This window comes from Cetorhinus maximus, chromosome 23 (assembly GCF_964194155.1).
Source record: "Cetorhinus maximus chromosome 23, sCetMax3.hap1.1, whole genome shotgun sequence".
NCBI lineage: Eukaryota > Metazoa > Chordata > Chondrichthyes > Lamniformes > Cetorhinidae > Cetorhinus > Cetorhinus maximus.
In genome coordinates, this window is record NC_135901.1 from 19,799,716 (window position 1) to 19,821,538 (window position 21,823).

The following is a 21,823-nucleotide window of genomic DNA, read 5'->3' on the forward strand; positions in this document are numbered from 1 at the left end:
CTATCAACTACATGGCCACTTTCTTTGTCATCTGCAAATTTCCCAATCATGCCTCCCACATTTCAGTCTAAATCATTAATATACACAACAAACAGCAAGGGCCCCAACACTGAGCCCTGTGGAACACTACAGGAAACCATTTTCCATTCACAAAAATAGCCATTGACCATTACCCTTTGTTCCCTGTCACCGAGCCAACTTTGGATTCAACCTGCCACCTTCCCCTGTATCCCATGAGATCTCACTTTCCTGACTAGTCGGCCATGTGGGACCTTATCAAATGCCTTACTGAAATCAATGTAGACAACATCCACTGCACTATCCTCATCAATCCTCCTATTCACTTCCTCAAAAAATTCTGTTAAGTTAGTAAGACATGATCTCCCCCTAACAAAACCATGCTTACTATACCTGATCAATCCGTGCCTTTCTAAGGGACAAGTTATCCTGTCTCTCAGAATTGTTTCTAATAATTTGCCCACCACTGAAGTCAGACTGACCGGCCTATAATTTTCTGGCCTATCCTTCGGACCCTTTTTAAATAGTGGTACAATATTCACAGACCTCCAATTCTCTGGGACCTCGTCTATATCTAGTAAGGATTGGAAAATGATCCTCAGAGCATCTGCTATTTCCTCCCTTGCTTCCTTCAATAGCCTGGGATACAATCCATCTGGCCCTGGTGATTTATCCGTCTCCAGTACTTCCTCTCTCACTATGCTTATTGTATCTAATAATTCACACTCCTCTTTAACTAGAATGTCTGTATCATCCCTCTCCTTAGTGAAGACAAAGACAAAGTACTCGTTGAGAACCCTGCCCACAGCATCTGTACCACAAGTTACCTTGTACATCTCTGATTGGCCCCAGCTTTTCCTTAGTTATTCTCTTGCTCTTAATGTACTGGTAAAACATAGGATTTTCTTTGATTTTACCTGCCAATATTTTTTTAGATCCTCTCTTTACTTTCCTAATTTCCATTTTTACTTCACCCCCGTACTTTCTATACTCCTCGAGGCTTCCTGCAGTATTAAGTCTTTTGTGACTGTCATAAGCTTTCTTTTTATGCTTTATCTTGGCCTGTATGCTTCTGGACAACCAGGGAGATCTAGATTTGGCAGTACCACCCTTTTTCTTTGTAAGGACATGTCTGCACTGTGCCCGTGGAATCTAGCCTTTGAATGCCTCCCACTGGTTTGACAGTTTTTCCTTCTAATAGCCATATCCAGTGCACTCTTGCCAGCTCACCTCTCAGCTTTGGAAAATTTGTCTTCCCCTAGTTTAGAACTTTTACTCCTGTTCTATCTTTGTCCTTTTCTGTAATGATGCTAAATCTAACCAGATTATGGTCACTATCTCCAAAATGGTCCCCCACTGTTACTTCATCCACTTGCCCAGCTTCATTTCCTAAGACTAATTTTAGAATTGCACCCAGTCTCATTGGGCTTGTTACGTGCTGGCCAGAAAGGTTCTCTTGAATGCAGTTCAAGAATTATGTGCCCTCTGTACCCTTCACACTGTGTTCATATCCCAATTGATATTAGGGTAGTTGAAGTCCCCAACTATTACTGCCCTATTGTTTTTGCACTCAGAAATGTGTCCACATATTTGCTCTTCTAACTCCCTTCCACAATTTGGGGGTTGATACTACACTCCTAGCAGTGTGGCTGCCCTTTTTTATTTCTGAGGTCAACCCATATGGCCTCATTTGATGCTTTATTTAGTATATCATCCCTCCTCACAGCTGTAATTGATTCTTTAATCGATAATGCTGCACCCCCAACTTCTTATCCCCGTCCCTATCCTGCTTAAAACTCTATATCCAGGGATGTTGAGCTGCCATTTTTGCCCCTCCTTTAGCCAGATTTCCATTATAGCAATGATATGCTGCCATGTGCCCTCAGCTCATCGGCTTTATTTACAATGCTCCTTGCATTTATGTATACATCTTTTAATACTGCCAAGTTTAAACATTTGTTAGTGAAATGTGGGAACATGATGAAATAATGCACAAACAATTCAGGGGCTGAGTTAAAGGAATAACTGGGCAGACAGTGAATGTCACCATTAGAACAAGAAGAGTCCCTGGTTTCAATAGATGAAGCGGTAGAAAGTTTAGGACAGGTTAGGGGGAAGGTTAATACTGTCATCATTCAGAACAACACAGAATATAAAGGAAAAACTGATCTCAAAGACATCTCTTGCAGTATGTATGGATGAGGTATGCTGAACAAATTTTAAAGGCATTAAATGATGTATGTTTTCTCAATCGAAATATTGTGTTCTGTGGTTACCTACCATCCTGCAGGTGAAAACAATTTTTCTCTGTGTAGATGAAAATTCCTCAAAACCTCAACATCTCTATTAAAACTCTCCTTAATCCCATCTTCTCCAGTCTATCCACAAAACTGAAATCCCTCATCCTTGAGATGATCCCAGTTATTCCTACCTAGACCCTTTCTAACTCCTTGATACCTTTCCCAATGTATCGTACTCAGAATTGAACATAATAGTTCAGTTTAGAATTAACCATAAATTTATAAAGATTCATTGTATCTTCCTTGCTTTTGTACTCCATGGTTAATAAAACCAAGGTCTCCATGAGCTTTTATCAATCGCTTTGATCAACTAGTCCTGTCACATTCCAAGACTTTTTTTAACTTACACTCCCAGGTCACTCTGTTCCTGCACTCTGTTTAAAATTGTACCATTTAGTTTATTCTGCCTCTCCTCATTCATCCTTCCAAAATACATCATTGACTGTGAATCACTTTGGGATACTTTGAGGGTGTGAAAGATTCTAAATTAACACAAGAACTTTCTTTCTTTTTTACAACTGATTTAAAATTCTTGATTTTGTTCCAAAGATGAAATTGAGATTGATGTTCAAACTATTTTACTGCAGAAACCACCTCAACTGGGAGTCAGTGAATAAAGAGGAAAGATCCCAGACAGCGGTTCTTCAAGGTACACTGCAGGCCTTACAGCTTAGTCAGTTCCACTCTCAGCTCAGGAGACCTCAACAACTCCACATACTGTCCACAGGAGAGTTCTCCTGGTGCAGTGGGATCAACATTTGTGTTTTAGCTAATACCACCAAAAAACTGGATTAATCGGTCACGTGCTTGCCACCTGTGGAATCTTACTTTGCTCAAACTGGCTGTCGTGAAACAATAACAACTTGGTATTTATGTAACATGTTTAATGTAATAAAATGTCCTAAGGTTCTTTAGAGGAGTTTCATAAAGAAAATTTGATACTGAGTCACATAGGGTGATCGAAGGGTAGATGGTCAAAATCTGGATTGGAGAGCCAGATTGGAACAAGCATTTTTAATCAGGGGAGAGGTTTAGGGGAGGAATTTCAGAACTTCGCACTGAGGCATGGCAACCAATGGTGGAATAATTAAAATCAGAGATGCTAAAGAGGCCAGGGTAAGGAGTGCGTATATCTCAGAGGTTCTGCGAGGCATTGTTTGACCAGGAGCCAATGTAGGTCAGTGAGCACAGGGGGTGATGGATGAACAGGACTTGGTGTGCGAAAGCACACGGGCAGCAGAGTTTTGGATGATCTCACGTTTCCGTGTGGGGGTGGGGTGAATGTGAGAGGCTGGTCAGGAATGTATTGGAATTGTCAAGTCTAAAGGTAACATGGGCATGTTTGAGGGTTTCAGCAACTGATGAGCTGGGGTGGGGCGGAGACAGGTGACGTTATGGAGATTGAAATATCTTGTATTTGTGATGGTGTGGATATGTGGTCAGAATCTCATCTTGGGGTCAAATATGACACCAAGATTGTGAAGAGTGTGGTTCAGCCTCATACAGTTCCCAGGGAGAGGGATGGACTTGGTAGTTTGGGAACAGAATTTATTGTGGTGACTGAAGTCCAAGGCTTTGGTCTTCCAAATTGTTAATTGGAGGAAATTTCTGCTCATTTCAGTACTGGATGTTGGATAAGCAGTTTGATAATTTAGTAACAATGGAGGAATGGAGAGGGATGGTGGTGAGGTAGAGCTGGGCGTTGTCAGTGTACATGTGAAACCTTATGTGGTGCTTTTGGATGGTGTCACCTAGTGGCAGTGGGTAGATGAGAAATAGGAGGGGCCAAGGATGAGCTGAGACTGGGGTGGAGTCTGGCGATGTTACTAAGGTAACAGTCTTCATGATGATGCAGGTATGTGGTTGGAGCTTATCTTGGGGTCAAATATGACACCAATGTTTTGAACAATCTCTTTCAGCCTCAGGCAATTGACAGGGAGGGGGCTGGAGTCGGTGCCTAGGGAGTGAAGTTTGTAGTAGGAACTGAAGAAAACGGCTTCAGCCTTCTCAATATTTAAATGGAAGAAAATTCTCCTCATCCAGTGCTGGGTGTTGGGCAAGTCAGGATGGTGTGTAACTTGGAGAGGAACCTAGAGGTGATGGCGTTCACATACACCCACTACCCTGGTCCTTCTAGGTGGTGGAGATTGAGGATTCATGAGATTCTGTCAAAGTTCTGGTCGATTTGCACAAATATAAATAATATTCCTCTCTTTCTCTACTTCTGCTCCCAGCTCTCTTTCACTCTTCTCCCCCCATATTCCAGAGTCTTGTATAGGACCAGACTGGGTGGCACCTCAACTCCACCAAGTCTTGTTCACTCATCACCATCGTGCTCGCTGAGGTACAAAGTTTCCAGGCTAAGAAGCACTTAAATTTTAAATTTATAATTTTTGCTTTCAAATCCCTTCATGATATCGCTCCTTCCTATCTCTGTGATCTTCTCCAGCCTCATACCCTCCAAGATAATTCTTAAAACCTATCTCTGACCCAACTTTTGGCCATCTGCCCAAACATCTCCTTCTGTGGGCTCAGTGGCAAAAGTTGCTTCATAAAACTCCTGTGAAACACTTTGGAGTTTTCTATTAAATGAAAGGCGCCATTGTTGTTGTTGATTTGGACATGTCACCATTCCTTCTTCATCACTGAGTGAAATTCCTGTAACTCCTTATCTCACAGAAATGTCGGAGCACTTTCACCACACAGACTGAAAAGGTTCAAGGTCAAACATCATCTTCTTCACAGGTAACAGTGTTATACAATTCTATGAGTCAGTGATTCTTTACAGACATTCTCTGTTCATCAGCATGTTTCCTTGCTTTTTAAGCACTCCATGTTCAGTCATCATTTCCTTCATTTACAGACATTTCCTGACAATCACCATTTTTAGAGATGCTCCCTAACCTTTACCACTTGCTCTCCATTTACAGACGCTTCCTGAACGAGCTGACACTGTGCATGCGCTGGGACCAAGCCGGACTTACTCTAGAGTCAGACCCGAGTGGGAGAAACCGGGGAGTCAGGGATAATACCAAACATGAAAACAAAAAACTACTGCAGATGCTGGAAATCCAAAACAAAAACAGAATTACCTGAAAAAACTCAGCAGGTCTGGCAGCATCGGCGGAGAAGAAAAGAGTTGACGTTGACCCATCAGCAGAACTGAGTATAGTTATGGGAGGGGTGAAATATAAGCTGGTTTAAGGTGGTGGGGCGGGGGGGGGGAGGGGAGAGAAGTTGGGGGAGGGTGGTTGTAGGGGCAAGCAAGCAGTGATAGGAGCAGATAATCAAAAGATGTCACAGACAAAAGGAACAAAGAGGTGTTGAAGGTGGTGATATTATCTAAGAAAATGTGCTAATTAAGAATGGATGGCAGGACACTCAAGGTACAGCTCTAGTGGGGGTGGGGTGGAGAGACTGACAAGGTATTACAGTTATAGATTTAAAAATAATGGAAATAGGTGGGAAAAGAAAAATCTATATAAATTATTGAAAAAAACAAGAGGGAGGGGGAAGAAATGGGGTGGGGATGGGGGTAGGGAGTTTAAGATCTAAAGTTGTTGAATTCAATATTCAGCCCGGAAGGCTGTAAAGTGCCTAGTCGGAAGATGAGGTGCAGTTCCTCCAGTTTGTGTTGGGCTTCACTGGAACAATGCAGCAAGCCAAGGACAGACATGTGGGCAAGAGAACAGGGTGGAGTGTTAAAATGGCAAGCGACAGGGAGGTTTGGGTCTTTCTTGCGGACAGACCGCAGGTGTTCTGCAAAGTGGTCGCCCAGTTTGCGTTTGGTCTCTCCAATGTAGAGGCAATTCACCTCCGTCGCATCTGTTCTGATGACGCTACCTTCAAAAACAGCTCCTCTGACATGTCCTCCTTCTTCCTTAACCGAGGTTTTCCACCCACGGTCGTTGACAGGGCCCTCAACCCATATGGGCCCTCGGCCCATATCCCGCGCATCCGCCCTCACGCCTTCTCCTCCTTCCCAGAAACATGATAGGGTCCCCCTTGTCCTCACTTATCACCCCACCAGCCTCCGCATTCAAAGGATCATCCTCCGCCATTTCCGCCAACTCCAGCATGATGCCACCACCAAACACATCTTCCCTTCACCCCCCCGGCGGCATTCCGTAGGGATCGTTCCCTCTGGGACACCCTGGTCCACTCCTCCATCACCCCCTACTCCTCAACCCCCACCTATGGCACCTCCCCATGCCCACGCAGAAGATGCAACACCTGCCCCTTCACTTCCTCTCTCCTCACCGTCCATGGGCCCAAACACTCCTTTCAAGTGAAGCAGCATTTCACTTGCATTTCCCCTAACTTAGTCTACTGCATTCGTTGCTCCCAATGCGGTCTCCTCTACATTGGAGAGACCAAACGCAAACTGGGCGACCGCTTTGCAGAACACCTGCGGTCTGTCCGCAAGAAAGACCCAAACCTTCCTGTCGCTTGCCATTTTAACACTCCACCCTGTTCTCTTGCCCACATGTCTGTCCTTGGCTTGCTGCATTGTTCCAGTGAAGCCCAGCGCAAACTGGAGGAACAGCACCTCATCTTCCGACTAGGCACTTTACAGCCTTCCGGGCTGAATATTGAATTCAACAACTTTAGATCTTAAACTCCCCCTCCCCCCATCCCCACCCCGTTTCTCCCTCCTCCCTTTTTTTTTCAGTAATTTATATAGATTCTTCTTTTCCCACCTATTTCCATTATTTTTAAATCTAAAACTAAAACTTTGTTAGTCTTTCCACCCCACCCCCACTAGAGCTGTACCTTGAGTATCCTGCCTTCCATTCTTAATTAGCACTTTTCTTAGATAATATCACCACCTTCAACACCTCTTTGATCCTTTTGTCTGTGACATCTTTTGATTATCTGCTCCTATCACTGCTTGCTTATCCCCAAAATCACCCCACCATCAACTTCTCTCTCCCCCTGCCCTTCTACCTTAGACCAGCTTATATTTCACCTCTCTCCTAACTATACTCAGTTCTGCCGAAGGGTCATGAGGACTCGAAACATTAACTGATTTCTTCTCCACTGATGCTGCCAGACCTGCTGAGTTTTTCCAGGTAATTCTGTTTTTGTTTTGGATCTCCAGCATCCGCAGTAGCTTTTAGCTTTTTGTTTTTATCTCTGTGTTTAATTGACTGCCACCTCTCTTCAAGAAATGCCCTCTCTGAAGAAGTATTGTTCTGTTCTCCGACAGGATTTCCGCCTGTCTCTTCTGCCCTGCTCACCTTCATTGCTTTCCATTTCTCTCCTGGTGTTTGACAAGGTGTTTACTAAAACCCGCTTTCACAGCCATATCTCCTTTCTCAGTGACTGTCTCCGTCTCCGACTCACCCCATGTGGATTTCAACTGAAATTCCATCCCTCTTGTTTCGAACCCACCCAGGATTAAAGGTAGCTCCGGGACATAAAACGTTTCTCGGACTGTTCCTGTCGCATTCTGAGATCCACACTCAGTGCCATGCGCCGCCATATGAACACACTCGACCTCTCCCTCCAGCAGCACCGCCGCACCCTTTTTCAAAGCTGCGCGTGCCCCCTGTTTCATTTTATTCTTCGCCTCATCCGTTGCCTCAACAAGAAACTTTTTCTCTTTCTCTCAAGTGCTAAGGAACGCAAGCTCCAACAACTCATCGACACCAACACCCATCTGGGACCCTCCACCCCTGCTTGTCCCTCCGTCCCCACCCCATCTTCCAATCCCAGCCCCAGCCGCGTATTCACTATACCCCCTGACCTTCCCCTCTCTGATGCTGAACGTTAAGTGCTCAGCAAAGGACTTAGCTTCATACCGTTACGCCCTCATCTCAATGAATTTCGGGCTCGGCATGATGCTGAACTCTTCTTCCGCCGTCTTCGTCTCCGTGCTCACTTCTTTGGTCAGGAGTCCTCTCCCCGTTCAACGGATCCTTTTACCCACCTCCAATATTCTCCCTCCACCTGGACCCCTCCCTCTGGATTCTTACCTTCTCTTGATCTTTTCATTGAGAACTGTCAGCGTGACATTAGCCGTCTCAATTTCTCTGCTCCTCTCACCCATTCTAATCTGTCTCTCTCTGAACTCACTGCACTCCGTTCTCTCAGGTCCAACCCCAACATTGTCATCAAACCCGCTGACAAGGGTGGTACTGTTGTTATCTGGCGCATTGACCTCTACCTCGTGGAGGCTGAGCGTCAACTCGCAGACACTTCCTCCTACCTCTCCCTGGACCATGACCCCACCACAGAACATCAAGCCATTTCCAGGACTGTCACTGACCTCATCTCCTCTGGAGATCTTCCTCCCACAGCTTCCAACTTGATAGTCGCCCAACCTTGGACGGCCCGCTTCTACCTCCTACCCAAAATCCACAAACAGAACTGTCCTGGCAGACCGATCGTGTCAGCCTGTTCCTGCCCCACGGAACTCATTTCTCATTATCTTGACTCCCTTCTCTCTCCCCTTGTCCAGTCCCTTCCCACCTACATCCGTGATTCCTCTGACACCTTACGTCACATCAACAATTTCCAGTTCCCTGGTCCCAACCGCTTCCTCTTCACCATGGATGTCCAATCCCTCTACACCTCCATTCCCCACCAGGATGGTGTGAGGGCCCTTAGCTTCTTCATTGAACAAAGGCCCGAACAATCCCCATCCACCACTACTCTCCTCCGTCTGGCTGAACTTGTTCTTACACTGAACAATTTCTCCTTTAACTCCTCTCACTTCCTCCAAATAAAAGGTGTGGCTATGGGTACCTGCATGGGCCCCAGCTATGCCTGTCTCTTTATGGGGTATGTGGAACATTCCTTGTTCCAGTCCTACTCCGGCCTCCTCCCACAACTCTTTCTCCGGTACATCGATGATTACTTCGGTGCTGCTTCATGCTCTCATCGGGACCTGGAAAAATTTATTAATTTTGCTTCCAATCTCCACCCCTCCATCATTTTCACATGGTCCATCTCTGACACTTCTCTTCCCTTCCTTGACCTCTCTGTCTCAATTTCTGATGATAGACTGTCCACCAATATCCATTACAAGCCTACCGACTCCCACAGCTACCTCGACTACAGCTCCTCACACCCAGCTTCCTGTAAGGACTCCATCCCATTCTCTCAGTTCCTTCGCCTCCGTCGCATCTGTTCTGATGACGCTACCTTCAAAAACAGCTCCTCTGACATGTCCTCCTCCTTCCTTAACTGAGGTTTTCCACCCACGGTCGTTGACAGGGCCCTCAACCGTGTCCGGCCCATATCCCGCGCATCCGCCCTCACGCCTTCTCCTCCTTCCCAGAAACATGATAGGGTCCCCCTTGTCCTAACTTATCACCCCACCAGCCTCCACATTCAAAGGATCATCCTCCGCCATTTCCGCCAACTCCAGCATGATGCCACCACCAAACACATCTTCCCTTCACCCCCCCGGCGGCATTCCGTAGGGATCGTTCCCTCCGGGACACCCTGGTCCACTCCTCCATCACCCCCTACTCCTCAACCCCCACCTATGGCACCTCCCCATGCCCACGCAGAAGATGCAACACCTGCCCCTTCACTTCCTCTCTCCTCACCGTCCAAGGGCCCAAACACTCCTTTCAAGTGAAGCAGCATTTCACTTGCATTTCCCCTAACTTAGTCTACTGCATTCGTTGCTCCCAATGCAGTCTCCTCTACATTGGAGAGACCAAACGCAAACTGGGCGACCGCTTTGCAGAACACCTGCGGTCTGTCCGCAAGAAAGACCCAAACCTCCCTGTTGCTTGCCATTTTAACACTCCACCCTGTTCTCTTGCCCACATGTCTGTCCTTGGCTTGCTGCATTGTTCCAGTGAAGCCCAACGCAAACTGGAGGAACAGCACCTCATCTTCCGACTAGGCACTTTACAGCCTTCCGGACTGAATATTGAATTCAACAACTTTAGATCTTAAACTCCCCCTCCCCCCATCCCCACCCCGTTTCTCCCCTCTCCCTTTTTTTTCAATAATTTATATAGATTCTTCTTTTCCCACCTATTTCCATTATTTTTAAATCTAAAACTAAAACTTTGTCAGTCTTTCCACCCCACCCCCACTAGAGCTGTACCTTGAGTATCCTGCCTTCCATTCTTAATTAGCACTTTTCTTAGATAATATCACCACCTTCAACACCTCTTTGATCCTTTTGTCTGTGACATCTTTTGATTATCTGCTCCTATCACTGCTTGCTTATCCCCACAATCACCCCACCCTCAACTTCTCTCTCCCCTCGCCCCCCCACCTTAGACCAGCTTATATTTCACCTCTCTCCTAACTATACTCAGTTCTGCCGAAGGGTCATGAGGACTTGAAACGTTAACTGATTTCTTCTCCACCGATGCTGCCAGACCTGCTGAGTTTTTCCAGGTAATTCTGTTTTTGTTTTTAACTTTAGATCTTAAACTCCCTCCCCCCATCCCCACCCCGTTTCTTCCCCCTCCCTCTTGTTTTTTTCAATAATTTATATAGATTTTTCATTTCCCACCTATTTCCATTATTTTTAAATCTATAACTGTAATACCTTGTCAGTCTCTCCACCCCACCCCCACTAGAGCTGTACCTTGAGTGTCCTGCCATCCATTCTTAATTAGCACATTTTCTTAGATAATATCACCACCTTCAACACCTCTTTGTTCCTTTGTCTGTGACATCTTTTGATTATCTGCTCCTATCACTGCTTGCTTATCCCTACAACCCCGCCCCCCAACTTCTCTCCCCCCACCACCCCCACCTTAAACCAGCTCATATTTCTCCCCTCTCCTAACTATACTCAGTTCTGTTGAAGGGTCATGAGGACTCGAAACGTCAACTCTTTTCTTCTCCACCGATGCTGCCAGACCTGCTGAGTTTTTCCAGGTATTTCTGTTTTTGAGTCAGGGATAATGTTTACGGTTTCTAGTCGGGTCTTAGGTAGAAAATGTTGCCGGTTTATTTTGGGCTCTGGATCCGCACTCGGTCTTTGTAAACCCTCCACTTTAAACCCGCCCGCTTGAGCCCTCTTACCGTGCGTCGCCATGGCCTGCGCATGCTCAGATCACAATGCCTGGAGACTGATTGAGGGCAACTCGGGACCAATAGGAAAAATGGGCGGGACTGGAGGACCCAACGGAAACGGCTGGTCCTCCAACCAATTGGAGTGAATGAGGGGCGGGGCTGAGCCGGATCTCCCTCATTGGCTGAAACTGCATCATTTTGAAGCTGATTTGTCTCAAACTCCAGGAGAAAACTGGACCTTTCTGTTTGTGGCTTTAAACAGATGAACTTGTCCACACCTGTGGGTGTGGAGCAAACATTTCAACATTTGTTGCTGAAATGGATTCAGTCAGGACAGGCAGCAGGGATTATTTCGGGAAATTACACAGTGTAGTGATTGTTTCTCTTTGAATTCATCCCTTGGAGAACAGTGTGAATTAGTGGAAGAATTCGCAGGCTGCTTAACCCCCCTTCCGTGTCTGGAACCATTTAATTCCAGCTGATTTGTTGTTCCGGCATCTGCTGGGAGAGTTTGATTAGCTCCCACAGCTCACACAATGGGAGAGAACAGCCAGACCCGCCGGATACACCTATCCTGCCTGATGTCAACCCAGAATGAGCTGGAGAGCCGTCTCCACTCGCTAGGACTGTCTGCAGAGGAGTTTCTGGCTCAGAGGCGGAAATGTTTCATTTTTATTAATAACCCTAAATCCCTCAAGTTCCATTGAACTGACAGGGTCTCTTCATTTCTATATCCATTTCATTGCTTAAATAAAACCTTGATTTTATGTTTGCAGCTTAATGATGACACTTACATAATCTAACCACCTTCCTTGTGAGAGTGCAGAACTACAGTAGCTGCAGAAGCCACACCCTTTGTCTATCCTCTACCAAGCTTCTCCTCATTCCCTCAGAATCAAACTATTCCTATCTTTGTCCAGAATTTTCATTATCCTATCTCTGCTTATTATTGCTTAGTTATTGTGAATCTAATAAAGCTGCTCCAATGGTCATTCTAATTCAGTTTGCATTATGTTTAATCTTGGGCTACCATGTCTGCCTCTATTTCTGCCTCATCTTCATGTTCAGTCTAGCTTCACTGGAATGAACTTTCTATGGTCAGAATTCTGTTAAACAACCTGGTCGTCTGCATGTATTCTCTCAGTGCCCAAGTGGCTGTGTTAGTTGTTGTTTAATACTTCGTCAGCAGCCTCTCGATTCAAGGATGACGTCTACTCAGGGTGGTGAGTTTCTGCCATGGGTCTTCTTGTGACTGAACAGGCTGATTCTTGACCTGAAGATATTTGGACTCATGGGGCAGGACATCCATGAAGTATTGGGATCTGGAGCGCAGCATTTGATTCCACTTCTCTGCTGCTGCTGTGCCTCATCATGAAGACACTGTGACTCAAAGTGTGATGCAGATTGATGGATAAGTTGTCGCCATTCTGAACAGTTGGTAGAAAGCTCCTCCAGGTCATTAAGGTCAATGCTGCACTTCAAGGTGAACAGGCTGCAGAAAATTGGTTTGTATTTCATGAAATATTGAAGTTTCAGGGGTGATATGATGCTGGTTTTTAAAATGATCAATGTGTTTGTGAGGGTAGATACAGGGAAAACATTTGCTCTGCTGGGGAATCGAGAACAAGGGGGCAGAATCAAAACAGTAGAACCTGGAGTGAAATCAGGAACAACGTGTTCAGACAAGGGTTGTGGGAATCAGGATCAACCTCCCCAAAAAGATGTGAATGCTGGGGGTCAATTGAATTTTTCAAGACATGAATAGATTGAATTTTGTGAAGCAAAGATATAAAAGTAATTTGATCAAAGATGGGAAAAGGAAGTTGTGGTACAGATCAGCATCAATGGAATAGAATGGTGGAGCAGGTTTGAGGGGCTGAATGGCCTGCTTCTGTTCCTATGTGCTGGATGCTATACCTCCAGCAATGAGTACCCAAGAAAGGGGGCAGTTTGTGATGTCCGTGTGGGCTGCAGTGTGTTCAGCATCTGACTCTGAGCTGCCTTCTCTCATCCGGCTCTCGGGAGCAGTCACTTTCCTCTCAGATGTAGTTTAAAGGAAGGTCTGCCCCATCTGACACAGGCGATCCTTGGGATTTCAGTGCCACTAACAAGACCTGCAGCGGATATTGCCCATCCCCAGATACCTATGGGGAAGATGATGTTTGACCTTCTTGAACCTCTGCAGCCCGTGTGAAGGTGCTCCCTGTTGTTAGATAGGGAGTTACAGAGCTTTTCACCCTGTGGTGATGAAGTAACAGTAATATATGTCCAAACCAACAATAATTTGTATTTTTATAGCATATTTAATGTAATTGAATGTTCCAAAGCATTTTGTAGAAATATTACAAAGCAACATTTGACAGCGAGCCACATAAGGAGATATTAGGGCAGGTGACCAAAAGCTTTGTGAAAGAGTAAGTCTAAGGAGTATCTTAAAGGAAGAAAGTGAATAGAGATGTGGGGAGGTTTAGGGAGGAAATTTCAGAGCTTGGGGCCTCGGAAACTTAAAGAACGCAACGAGTGGTGGAGTGATTAATTGAGAATGGTCAAGAGATCAGGATTAGATCAGCGCAGAGATCCAGAAGGGCTGTGGGCCTGGAGGAAATCACAGAGAAAGGGGTGATTGCAGCCACAGAGGGATTTGAAAACAAGGATGAGAATTTAAAAATTTTGGTGCTTCTTAAACGTGAGCCTTTTTAGGTCAGCGAGCACAGAGGTGATGAGTGAGCAAGACTTAGAGCGAACAAACACATGGGTAGCAGAGTGTTGCATCACCTCAAGTTTACTGGGGAGGTGAATGTGCGATGCTGGCCTGGGGTGCGTTAGGGTAGTTAAGTCTAGAGATAATAAAGGAATGGATCAGAGTTTCAGAATTGGATGAGCTGAGACTAGGACAGGGTTCGGTGATGTTACTGAGGTGGGAATTGGCGGTCTTGGTGGTGATGCAGATATGTTTGAAGCATGACATCAAGTTTGAGAAGAATCTGGTTCAGCCTCAGACAATTGCCGGGGAGAGGGAAGGAGCCAGTGGCTAAGGAGTGACGTTTGTAGGGAGGACTAAAGACAATGGCTTTAATTTTTCCAATATTTAATTGGAGGACATTTCTGTTCATGCAGCACTGGATGCCAGACAAGTCAGGATGGTGTGTGCGTTCGCATACACCTGTTACCCTGCTCCTTCTAGATGGTGTAGCTTCAGGGTTCGGGACGTTCTGTCAAAGTTCTGGTCGAGTTGATATGAAATCCCTCTCTCTCACCCCTGCCACTCTCACCTCTCTCTCTCTTTCTCTCGGTCTCTCTTCTCTATCTCTCTCTCCCTCTGAACCTTACCCTCTCACGTCACTCTCTGTCTCTCCTTTTGCATATCTCCCTCATTTTCTTTGTCTATCTCCATCTTTATCTCCCCCTCTCTCCTCCTATAGAGGCCTTGTGTAGGCCCAGACTGGGTGGTAGGTTCCCTTCCCTGATGAACATTATTGATCCAGCTGAATTGTTATGACAATCCAGCAGCTTTGAATGTCATTTTCCCTAGTGTCAGTCCCACAAATTTCCAAATTTTCAGTTCAATTTCACAACCTGCCTATGTGTTTTTGTGGGTTCTCCCTCACTCCCTTTTTTCTGTTTTAAATCATTTTCACAGGGTATTAGGAGGGGAAGATTTGCAGTCAGGAAACTCAAACCAAACATCACACTAGGATCTGACTGAGTTGCCCAATTTATCATAGTCTGAATATCATCAGAGTTTGAACATGGATGGAAAAGGCACCGTTCACAGTGGGGAGAAACCATACACGTGTTCTGTGTGTGGACGAGAATTCAAGGGATCATCTGACCTGTCAAAATACAAGCGTGGTTACACTGATGAGAATCTGTGGAAATGTAAGGAAGGATTGAGCCACCTATCTTAGCTGGAAACTCACCAATGCAGTCACACTGGTGTGAAGTTATTAACCTGCTCCATGTGTGGGAAGGGATTCACTCAAACATCCATCGGCTGAGACACCAGCAAGTTCATACTGGGGAGAGGCCATTAACCTGCTCCGAGTGTGGGAAGGGAAAACATCACAGAGAGTTAACTGTCTGAATGCAATGGTAGAGAAGGGAATTGACCACCAGAAGCCCAAGGGTCCAATGCTTTCCTGTAAATCATCAATAACATCATTCACAGATTCCATTTCTTAGCTGCACCTCCTTCCAAACATTGTGATCTATTTTCCTCAGGATTTGTTCCTGGGTTTAATATTTACCTGCTTTGTGACCTCATTCTGAAATCAGATTCGCTTCCATCTCCAACACAAATTGAGTTGCAAACCTATCGGACAAACAATGGAAAACAAGTCAGTCAGTGACACAAATCCCATGGTTCTCATTTTCAGATTCACAACAGCCAGTTTTTAAAATAAAAATATGGACTTTCACAGTGAAAAGATTTAGAAAGTTGTTGTTTTTATTTGTGACTCCCTCACTCGGGTATTCTGTGAATGCTGCTCGGGATATAATTTGCCTGCCTTTCCCTGAGCCTGTGCTCGGTGTATTGGAAGGTTTAGCCCGGTTTGGAGTATCTTGCATCCCAGGGATGGACACTGATTGAAGCTGCAGTCGCTGCTTTCTGCTGGCAGCGAGTGATTGGAGAGTGTGGGGCCGGATATTGCTGCTTCTCTGCTCTTCCCTGTCCCACTCACTGTGGAGCTGAGGAAGAGAGAATCACTGATGGGTTCGTTTGAATCTCATAACTTCATATCTTTCCAATGGGTTAGATATAGGTGCATGGCAGGTCTGATCATTTTCTCTTTACATTTGAAATATTCATAAGAAAGCGACTGTTTGTGTGGGATCACTGAATAATAGAAACGCGTGCCTCGATTGTGGATTAATTTCTTGAAGTCAGTATGCACCTTGACAACCCAGAGCTGTGGGGTGATGAATGTGATGGGCTGACAAACAGTGAAAGCTTCGTCCCCGGGTGGTCTCGAATCACCAACCTTCTGGTTAACAGCCGAACACGCTGACCAATTGCACCACAGAAAAAGTCGCAAGATATGTACTTAAAGGTTCAGATTGCCGCTATCAGAATGATCATTGTTCTCTACGAGTTTTACTTTTCCAAAATAAAGGGTGAGGCATTGATTTGGATACATGGAAACAGCCTGATCCCACCCACTGCAGACACATCCATGTCACCCGGAACCAGCTCTCCTACAGTCTCCCTTCGAGCCTTTTGGTGCCTTGTCTGTCACCAAGTGTTCTGATTGTCCCGAAACCAATATTCGGTTTAAATTGCTGATGTGCAGTAAGGAGAATCCTTTCAATGTCTCAGATCAGTTAATTTCAATGATAAAATCAGAGTCAATTTTCCAGTGCCTTAAAGAAGCGAACGGTACCTTGAACGGTCAGTCGGACAGTTCACACTTCATTCTCCTCTGGTCCCGGTTCCCAAAGAGTTTCGAAAGATTTGAAAAGCTGGAGACTGGGTTTTCTGCTTTGGTCCTTTTCCATCTTCCCAACTGCCAGCTGGCAATATTTTCTAAAATCTCATTGCAATTTTCCACCTCACATCATGTCCATAGATGAGGAAATTCAGTTTTGTGGGGAGATTATAGAGGCCGCGATTGTTCTCTTTCGAGAAAAGGAGGGTAAACAGAGATTTCATGGAGCTTTTGAAAGTTATGAAACAATATTGAAAGAGGTGCAGGAGTTTCTGCAGTGCCTATGCGCACTGTGTGATCATTAACAAAGTTTCCCAGACCTAATGGCATCAAGAGTCAGACTTTAGATTCCGATATAGTTTTTGAACCAAAAATGTATTTATGCAGCTGATTTCATACCGAACTTTCCAAAGAGGTTGATTCAGATCAGGCATGTCCTTGTTTTTCTCAGTCGCCCTTTACAATCTAATTCCTCTTGCTGTACAACCTGTTACAGAGGCTGTTATAGAAAAGAGGGAAAGGTTTGCTGCAGCTGCACAAAGCCCTGGTTAGATCACACCTGGAGGACTGTGGATAGTTCTGGGAACGGCATCTTATAAAGGATCAATATTTGCCTTGAAAGTTTCAGAGGAGCCGCATTGATTCTGTTGGTGGGTTTGGAAATTGAAAGTTGTACATCCGCAGCTTGTGGCACTATTTCCCCTCACTGTTCACGTCATGTTCATGTCGAACACACTCGATGCTGTTATTGGCTGAACAAGTCTTCTGTGTTATAACTAAACAGGCTGTTATTCGGCGCTCCCACTCCTGCCGCCCGGGTTTGGCCTTCATCAGAGAATGTTGTTTTCTTGTTGCTGTGTGAACTATCACAATGAACTGATCCCGGAGTCTCTTTCCCCCGGGATCCACAAAACCCGTCACGTCTCTTCTTTCATTCTCACTCTTTCATTCCAAGTTTGAGTCGGTTCTCCTTTCGGGTTCTTCAACAAATCCATTTGGACGGACAAGTGGCAGCTGAAATTTAATGTCCGGAAATGTGAAGTGATTCATTTTGGTCGGAGAGAAGAGGAAACAGAAAATAAAGGTTACAATTTTAAAGGAGCTTCTGTGTTGCACAGCGAGTGGTTCGGATCTGGAATATATCAATTCGGTTCAGTTCCGCGAGGGGATGGACGTATTTTTACATCCCAAACTTTATTCACATTAGTTATGTAGCTTCACATTAAAAAGGTTCAGGGAGAAAAAGCAGGTTGGGGAGATGCAAGAGGAGATTGTTTCTTTCCGTATGTTTTTACATTGGAGGCCGTTCAGTTACTGAGCGTTACAAAGTGGACGGCGATTGAAATTTCCAGTCAAGGCAATGGCAATTTTAGACGTCGCAGTAACCGAGCGGTGTAAGGCGCTGGATTTAAGTTTCAGTCTGAATGGAGGCGTGGCTTGAAACCCCATCGCTGCCAAAGTTTCAGACTGTCCGTAATTTCAATAAATTTTGCCATACCCTTCAGTCATTGAGTTGGAGAGGGCTGCAGCACAGCAAAAGGCCCTTCGACCCATTGAGTCTGCGCCTGTCACACAAATACCTAACTATTCTAATCCAAATACTTCTTAAATGTTATGAGGGTTTCTGCCTCTACCACCCTTTCAGGCAGTGAGTTCCAGATTCCCACCACCCCCTGGGTGAGAAAATTCTTCCTCGCATCCCCTCTAAACTTCCTACCCTTTACCTTAAAATGCATCCACCAAGGGGAAATGTGTGCCCTATTATGCCCCTCATAATTTTATGCACCTCAATCATGTCCCCTGTGTGCGCTCGGTGTGCAGTGCTCCATTCTGGCGGAAAGATCGAGGAGAGGTAGCAGAAATTGCAGGAATGCCAGGAATAGATGGTGCTGCATTTCTTCATTCCCTTCTGTAACTACTCTGTCGTTTTAATTACAGAACGTTAAAAGGTACATGGCGATGATATACGGAACTGACTTGCTTATGTAATGGGTTTGAAACTCTTTACAGTTTCCTGATACAGATGAAAATCCGACATTTTGAACCTGCAATCTACATTTAGTAGCTTACATTTGTCACTGTTCCTGTTTTAAGAATGAGTTACAGAATTGATTATCTATTAAATGGACTAAAAAACCTTTCAAACGCTTCCCTGTATTTTTCATTTCCGTTCATCTGTCGGCATTCATGAAATTTGCAGTTGGAAATGGAACAAAAACGGAGCCAATTTGGTGACATCCTTGCTTTCTGGATGTTTGTCTCTCCTTAGGCCGCTGTCACTATCGGTGTCTATTTCTGTGTGTGTTCCTCTGCATGTGTCAATGTGATTCAGTTCCCTGAGGGGGATGAATGCATTTTTACCATCATAAACTTTATTCACTTTCGTTGTGCATCTTCATAGTAAATGGCATAGAGAATAACAGTAGGTTTAAAAGTTGGAAGAGGACCTTAACCTTTCTGGCGCTGTTGGCGTAACCCGTGGTTAAAATAGTGGACTTATCAAATCAGATGCCGTGAGTTCGATCCCTGCTGGTGCCTGTTGGTAAAGTTTAGCTGAGGGAAGCGGTGGAAATGTAAACTGTGGGGAGGAGTATCTCGGCTATGAAGAGATTTAGACATGTCAGGGTAACAAGGATAGAACATGGGAGAATACTTTCCAGATGTGCAAAGCTATTAAGAAGGTCTGACAGAAATTGAAAAAATGCTGAACCATTTAGGCAAAACAAGTAATTAGGAAAGCTAATAGATTGTTATCATTTGCTGTGAGGGGAATTGAAGTAAGAAGGTTATACTTCAGTTGTACAGGACAGTGATATCAGGAGTACAGTGTAGAGTATTGGCCTCCTTATTTAAGGAAAATGTAAATGCGTTAGAAGCAGTTCAGAGAAGGCTTACTGAACTAATATCAAGAATGGGCGGCTTGTCTTATGAGGAAAGGTGGCAGGCTAGGCCTGCATCCGCTGGAGTTTAGAAGGCTAATAGGCGACTTGATCGAAATCTTTCAGATCCTGAGGGGTCTTGACAGGGTGGATGTGGAGAGGATCTTTCGTCTTGTGGGAGAATTTAGAACTAGGGGTCACTGTCTAAAAATAAGGGGTCGCTCATTTAAGACAGAGATGAGAGAAGTTTTTTCTCAGAGGGTCGTGAGTACTTGTAACTCTCTCCTTCGAAAGGCGGTGGAAGCAGAGTCTTTGAATATTTTTAAGGCAGAGCTAGATTGATTCTTGATCAACAAGGGGGTGAAAGGTGATCGGGGTAAGCAGTGGGTTTCAATAGGATCAGCCGTGATTATTGAATGACGGAGAAGGCTTGAAGGGCCGAGTGTCCTACTCCTGCTCCGAGTTTATATGTTCACATGTTCTTTGAGTCCAGACTGCTTCCCGGCTCAGTGCGCAAATGCCAAAAAGTCAAGGATGATTGAAATTTTCACTGAGCAACATGTAACCTGACAGTGGATTCACTCGGTGCGATGGTGTGTTCCAGTTCTATATGTGCAATCGTAGAATCAATTTATATTTGTTGTTTTGAACCCAATATTTCTAATGGGCTGGATATGTTATGCACATGTTTGATCTAATTTATCCCATTTACAAAAATAAATATTCGAAAACTATTTGTGTGGGAGGTTACTGGATAACAGCAGGCCTGGAAATGGAGCAGCGAGAGAGGATCCCTGGAGTGATGTTCAGTGAGTTCAGGAGGATGGTATCAGAGGGAATGGAGAAGGGAGAGAGGATCCCTGGGGTGATGTTCCGTGAATTCAGTTGTTTGTTGCACCAGGCAGGCCGCAGGGCCTGGGAACTTCCTTGATTTGTGCTCCCTGGTGTTCCTAATAAGCCCCAAACTGTGGTAATAATTTGCAGGATTCCTGCTCGATAATGTGTCTGTGTTAGATCGGCCCTAGTCTCTAGGAACCATCACATGGCTTGTTCAGTCAGCGGTATTTGTGTATTTTTTGTTATTTATTTATGCGATGTGGGCGTGGCTGTCTGGGTCAAGCATTTATTGCCCATTCCTAATTGCCTTGAAAAGGTGGACTCTGACGTCTCTGCCTTGTGAGTGTTTAATTGGACAAGGTAGAGAGTCCAGGCGAATGCTCTGGCGGTACGGGTTCAAATCCCAACATATCAGCTGCTGGAATGTGAGTTCAATTAATAAAACCTGGAATTGAAAACTAGCCTCAGGAATGGTGACAATGACAACTATCACCGATTGTCGTAAAAACCCATCTGCTGCACTAATGTTCTTTAGTGAAGGGAATCTGCCACCCTTACCCGGCCTGGCCGACATGTGATTCCAGGTCGACAGCAATGTGACTGACACTTAACTGCCCTCTGAAATGGCCTCGGAAGCCGGGCTGTTCTGGGCGGCCTTGCCAGCGACACCCACACCTCATGAAAGGGTAAAGAGATAAAAAAAACTTTTACTCCCTATCTAACCCCTGCTGCACGGACCCTGGGAGTGTTTATTGGGACAATGTAAAGGAAACTTTCGTCCTTCATATGCTGCCCTGTATCGGCCTCTGATGAAGCAGATCCCTGTTGTTTACAATTACCTGACATGTGACTGTGACAGACCTGAGTATGTGTGAAATCACCGAGGCTCCCCTCGCTGTGCAATCATCCTGGCTCTGGGGTTTGCCATAAAAAGGCAGAGGTAAAGGTGTATTAACACCAATGGGTCGCTGGGTGGCGCAGTGACTCTTTCACTGAAGGACCTTGGGCTCTGAAGAAGAGTCATGAGGACTCGAAACGTTAACTCTCTTTTTTCTCCACAGATGCTGTTGGGCCTGCTGAGTTTTTCCAGCATTTTCTGTTTTTGATTCACAAAAACACCTGTCTGGGAAAGGGGAGGAAACAGTGTAATATTGAAAATGGAGTGGTGTCGATGGGCCTGGGGCAAAGTCAGTTCGTTTCACATTCATGATTTATTAACAATTTCGGAGAACATTTTACAGAAAAGTTTATTTTAAAGTCAACTGGACTGAATATGATGACTGAGAATCACATTGAGAACAGAACACTTTCGCTCTGAACTGCCAACTACATGTACAGCTGAAACAGACACCAGAAAGAGAAAACA

General features: G+C 45.0%; 1 protein-coding gene and 1 long non-coding RNA gene across 2 annotated transcripts in view; one reads left to right on the top strand and one right to left on the bottom strand.

The window, feature by feature from the left end:
* The window catches only part of LOC144697360 (uncharacterized), a 309,889-nt gene that overhangs the window by 207,257 nt on the left and 80,809 nt on the right, over nt 1-21,823 (top strand). The gene's annotated exons all lie outside the window — the stretch shown is intronic.
* Nucleotides 1-21,823, bottom strand: part of LOC144697205 (uncharacterized) — a 306,206-nt gene that overhangs the window by 17,001 nt on the left and 267,382 nt on the right. The window lies entirely within an intron of this gene.